The sequence below is a fragment of the Triticum aestivum genome, chromosome 6A (assembly GCF_018294505.1).
Source record: "Triticum aestivum cultivar Chinese Spring chromosome 6A, IWGSC CS RefSeq v2.1, whole genome shotgun sequence".
Taxonomy (NCBI): Eukaryota; Viridiplantae; Streptophyta; class Magnoliopsida; order Poales; family Poaceae; genus Triticum; species Triticum aestivum.
This window is the reverse complement of record NC_057809.1, coordinates 57,480,649-57,486,648: the sequence shown is the minus strand read 5'-3', so window position 1 is coordinate 57,486,648 and position 6,000 is coordinate 57,480,649.

The following is a 6,000-nucleotide window of genomic DNA, read 5'->3' as shown; positions in this document are numbered from 1 at the left end:
ACAGGGGAAGGGGCACTATCACGGCACGCCCGAAATACGGCTTAAACCGCACCAGGGGCTGCTGGATTCCTTCTTTTTTCTCTTACTCTCAGGACTCTATACTTCAGACGACCTGTTCGGCAATTCAACTGCCGCACAAATGATGAAAGATCCAGGGAAGCAGACAAGCCACGCCGCATTATGGAACTCCCAGGTGGTCTCTATTGCAAGCAGTATACCTGTTTTTAATACAATTCCCCGGCCTGCCCCTGGCCAGGACATGTTAAATAGTCCAATTTATTTTGCTTATCGCACTATTTGTATCATTCCGCTTTCATAGCAGCCTTTCTATAAACAATGCATAGCTTTTTGTCTATTTTTTGCATTACCCTCTTTTTATATATATGTTTATCAATAACATGCTGCATCCGTACACTGTGGTACGACAAAATACGCCAGGGGCTTCAGTACCCATCAATATGGCGTGAGAAGTCCGTCCACTTTCACAAGTGCGGCACCCCGAACTTATAGCACTATATGCATCAGCTCCGAATCATGATTTGGGTCAATAGTTGGGTTTGCCCGGCTCCTATGTTTTTGTGCCCTACGTTCCACTATATCGGCTAAGGTAGCACTAGGAGAACCACTGCGATTGTGCCCCAGTTGAGCTGGGCTGAGCACCTCAGTGGAGAAAGCTAAAACTGACTGTCATGATGAGGCGAGAGACCGGTCGCTGTTCGAGAGGTTTTTCGAGTCCTTAAAGGCTTATGCCGCTTCGAGCGAAGAACCGGCTTTGTCCGGTCAAGGCATGGATAGCGCCCCGAACTCGGTCTTCCGAATACTAGGGGCTTCGCCAAAATTTAGAATTATAGAGTTCTATGGCTAAGTGAGAGTGTTCAAGCATTATAGTCTGATTGCCTTGTTCATTGTGCTGACCGCCTCCCTCGACGGACCCGATCATGGGAAAACGAGCGCTCAGGTTTATCCCGAACACCCCAATACTAGTGGCATGGGGGCTGAAGCCGACGACTGGCCATCTCCCAATTTTTTGATAAACGGCCGCACAGAAAGTAATATTTTAAATTCAAGCATTGCTTAGCGCATATGAACAAGTTTTCATTCAAAAATTACATCCTTGGTACATTCATCCGCCACAAGGCGGGCACCAGCAAGAACATCCTTGTAATAGTTCTCGGGCTTGCGATGCTCCTTCCCCGGCGGCGGCCCGTCCTTCACAAGCTTCTCACCGTCCAGCTTACCCCAGTGCACCTTTGCATGGGCAAGGGCCCTACGGGCACCTTCGATGCAGACGGAGCGCTTGATGACCTCGAGCCTTGGACAAGCCTCCACCAGCCGCCGCACCAGTCCGAAGTAGCTCCCAGGCAGGGCCTCTCCAGGCCACAGCCGAACTATGAAGCCCTTCAGGGCCTGTTCGGCCTCCTTGTGGAGCTCGACCAGCTGCTTCAGCTGGTCGCTCAAGGGCATAGGGTGTCCGGCCTCAGCATACTGAGACTAGAACACCTTATCCGTCGAGTTGCCTTCCTCGGCTCGATAGAATGCGGCGGCATCGGATACGCTACGGGGAAGATCTGCGAATGCCCCTGGAGAGCTCCGGATTCAGGTAAGTAACAATTAGTTTACTTTTATATGTTTGGTTTGCATATAGAATGCCTTACCCGCCGCTATCTTTTTCACCGCATCCAATTCCTGGAGGGCCTTCTGGGCTTCGGCCTTGGCGGATTTGGCAGTTTTAAGGGCCGCAGCAAGCTCGGACACTCGCGTCTTCGAGTCGAGCTCCAAACTCTCATGTTTTTGCATGAGAACCTGAAGCTCTTGCCGCACCTTGCTGACCTGCGCCTCAAATTTCTCCCACTCGGCGCGCTCCGTGGCCGCTTTCTTCTCGGCCTCGGACAGCGCCTGCTTGAGGGTCGCCACCTCAGTTGTGGCCCCTACAATAAGTAGTATACTCCTGTCATTTTTTGCAATTGCACCTTCCTATAGGCATTTTTCTATAAGGTATTTCTTACCTTCTTTCTCCTCGAGCTGCCGTTTGGCAAGGCCGAGCTCTTGCTCGGTCCGCTCGAGGCCCTGCTTCAGGGCACCCACCTCCGCAGTCAGTGCGGCGATGGCCAGCAGCGAAGCCTGCATACGTATATTGACTCCTTTTTAGTTAGACTCCTGCGATATTTAATAGATCCTCTATTCGGCTTTTCTTTCTGAACGCCAAACAGAGCATCAGGGGCTACTGTCTATACGGTAATATTTTTACATATTTTTTCTTACCTCGAAGCCTGTTAGAAGGCTAGCACAAGCTTCGTCCAGTCCGCTTTTGGCGGACCGAACCTTCTGGACCACCGTACTCATGATGGCACAGTGCTCCTCGTCGATGGAGGCGCCCTTAAGCTCCTCCAGCAGATTGTCCAGCGCCTCCGGTTGGACGGAGGACGCCGGCTCAGTAGGCTTTCCCCTCTTGGCAGGAGTTCGCCTATCACGGTCCGGAACCGTTGATGATTCAGGCGCAGTGTTCGGCTTAAAGCCAGACTTGGAACCTAGGGGGGTCTTGTCCCCTTCACTCCTGGAGTCCGGGAGGTCGCCTCGCGGCTCCTCCTGTACCACCTCCTCTCGCCCTGGAGCTTGTCGCGACGCCACTTCGGTGTCATCCGCAACACAGGGGGAAGCAGCGGCCTGAACTGAATTCACGTCCGATGAATCTAGGGAGCCGCTCAACGACTCGCCGAGCCCGTCCTTGGGCGGACTGCATGATTATATCCGACATTAGGGAAAGCTGTGCAACAAAAGGAATATCACGAGTTACTCTGGTATCCGAACACTTACGATCTCGCCGGATGCTTGGCCCTGTTCGGCCACTCCTCTTCGTCCTCGTCGGCGTCGGGGACGTAGTCCGACGGAGGGGTTTTCCTCTTCTTGGACCCCTCGGCTTCCCCTACTGGGGCGGCCTTCTTCTTCTCTCCTCCCCTCGCTGGAGGGGGAGAGGTTTCTTCTTCCTCCTCATCGTTTTCACGGGAGGAGTGCGTCTCGGACTCGTGGGATGACGAGTCCGACACCACCATCTGCCGGGAACTCCTTCGAGTCCCCGTGGCCTTATTCTTCTTGGCCTTCTTCTCTGGCACCACATAAGGTGCCGGAACCAGCAGCTTCTCTAGGAGAGCAGGGGCTGGGTCTTTGGGCAAGGGAGCCGGACAGTTAATCTGTCCGGACTTCTCCCGCCAATCCTGTCAAAGGTGAGGGAGTTTAGATCCCGCATAGAGTCAAACTATGAAAAAATTTAACATCCTGTAAAAGATGGAAATATCTTACCTCGCCAGCAGGACGCTGCGAGCTGAATCCGTGGTCTTCAGAGGCGGATGTGGGAGCCTCGGCGCCTTTGGTTAGCCCCCTCCAGACATCTTCGTACGTCGTGTCGAAGAGCCTGCTTAGAGTTCGGTGCTGCGCCGGGTTGAACTCCCACAAATTGAAGTCCCGTTCTTGACACGGAAGGATCCGACAGACGAGCATGACCTGGATTACGTTGACAAGCTTGAGCTGCTTGATCACCAGGGACTGGATGCATTTTTGCAGTCCGGTCAACTCTTCTTCGCCGCCCCACGACAAGCTCGTCTCCTTCTAGGACGTGAGCCGCGTAGGGGGTCCGGATTGGAATTCAGGTGCTGCGATCCACTCCTCTTCGTCCTCATCGGCGTCGGGGACGTAGTCCGACGGAGGGGTTTTCCTCTTCTTGGACCCCTCGGCTTCCCCTACTGGGGCGGCCTTCTTCTTCTCTCCTCCCCCCGCTGGAGGGGGAGAGGTTTCTTCTTCCTCCTCCTCGTTTTCACGGGAGGAGTGCGTCTCGGACTCGTCGGACGACGAGTCCGACACCACCATATGCCGGGAACTCTTCCGAGTCCCCATGGCCTTCTTCTTCTTGGCCTTCTTCTCCGGCACCACATAAGGTGCCGGAACCAGCAGCTTCTCTAGGAGAGCAGGGTCTGGGTCTTAGGGCAAGGGAGCCGGATAGTTAATCTGTCCGGACTTCTCCCGCCAATCCTGTCAAAGGTGAGGGAGTTTAGATCCCGCATAGAGTCAAACTATGAAAAAAATTTAACATCCTGTAAAAGATGGAAATATCTTACCTCGCCAGCAGGACGCTGCGAGCTGAATCCGCGGTCTTCAGAGGCGGATGTGGGAGCCTCGGCGCCTTTGGTTAGCCCCCTCCAGACATCTTCGTACGTCGTGTCGAAGAGCCTGCTTAGAGTTCGGTGCTGCGCCGGGTTGAACTCCCACAAATTGAAGTCCCGTTCTTGACACGGAAGGATCCGGCGGACGAGCATGCCCTGGATTACGTTGACAAGCTTGAGTTGCTTGATCACCAGGGACTGGATGCATTTTGTAGTCCGGTCAACTCTTCTTCGTCGCCCCATGACAAGCTCGTCTCCTTCCAAGACGTGAGCCGCGTAGGGGGTCCGGATCGGAATTCAGGTGCTGCGATCCACTTCGGATCGCGTGACTCGGTGATGTAAAACCACCCTGACTGCCACCCCTTCAAGGTCTCCACAAAGGAGCCCTCGAGCCATAGGACGTTGGCGATTTTGCCCGCCATGGCACCTCCGCACTCCGCCTGGTTGCCGTGCACCACCTTTGGCTTAACGTTGAAGGTCTTGAGCCAGAGGCCGAAATGGGGGCGAATGCAGAGGAAAGCCTCGCACACGACAATAAACGCTGAGATATTGAGGATGAAGTTCGGGGCCAGATCGTGGAAATCTAGGCCATAGTAGAACATGAGCCCGCAGATAAATGGGTGGAGAGGAAAACCCAATCCGCGGAGGAAGTGGGGAAGAAATACTACCCTCTCATGGGGCCTTGGGGTGGGGAGAAGCTGCCCCTCCTCGGGAAGCCGGTGCGCGATGTCTTTGGACAAGTATCCGGCCTTCCTTAACCTTTTGACATGGCCCTCCGTGACGGAGGAGACCATCCACTTGCCTCCCGCTCCGGACATTGTTGGAGAGGGTTGAGGTAGGAAGTGCGGGCTCGGGCGCTGGAGCTCGGGTGCGCAGAAGATGGGTAGGCAAAGGAGGAAGAAGGCGTAGGTAAAAAGGTGGATCCTTATCCCCTTATATGGGCGGATGCGACTATGCGTCCCCAACAGCCTAGTAAAACTCGCTTGCCTCCCAAGCGCCGTGATAAGTGGCGGGTTGGGTTACCCACGTTTGTATTAACGAAAATCCCGTAAACAAAGGGGACACGATCTCTGCTTTGACAAGACGTGCCAAGGAAACCGCCTCGCAAAACACGCTGAGGTGGAGAAGTGAAAACGATTCGAATAAAGGCTTGGCCGTAGTGTGATGTCACGCTGCGGAATACGTCAGCAGATTAAATTGGTGTTAATGTTATTCTCTCTATGGCAATACGTGGAAGCTTATTTTGCAGAGCCGGACACTACTCTTGGTGTTTACAAAACTTTTATGAAGAATTTGGAGGAGGAACCCGCCTTGCAATGCCGAAGACAATCTGTGCGCCGGACTCATCGTCATTGAAGCCTGGTTCAGGGGCTACTGAGGGAGTCCTGGATTAGGGGGTGTTCGGGTAGCTGGACTATACCTTCAGCCGAACTCCAGGACTATGAAGATACAAGATTGAAGACTCCGTCCCGTGTCCGGAGGGGACTTTCCTTGGCGTGGAAGGCAAGCTTGGCGATGTGGATATTCAAGATCTCCTACCATTGTAACCGATTTTGTGTAACCCTAACCCTCTCTGGTGTCTATATAAACCGGAGGGTTTTAGTCCGTAGGACAACTTCATCATACAAGAATCATACCATAGGCTAGCTTTTAGGGTTTAGCCTCCTTGATCTCGTGGTAGATCTACTCTTGTACTACCCATATCATCAATATTAATCAAGCAGGACATAGGGTTTTACCTCCATCAAGAGGGCCCGAACCTGGGTAAAACATTGTGTCCCTTGTCTCCTTTTACCATCCGGCCTAGACGCACAGTTCGGGACCCCCTACCCGAGATCCGCCGGTT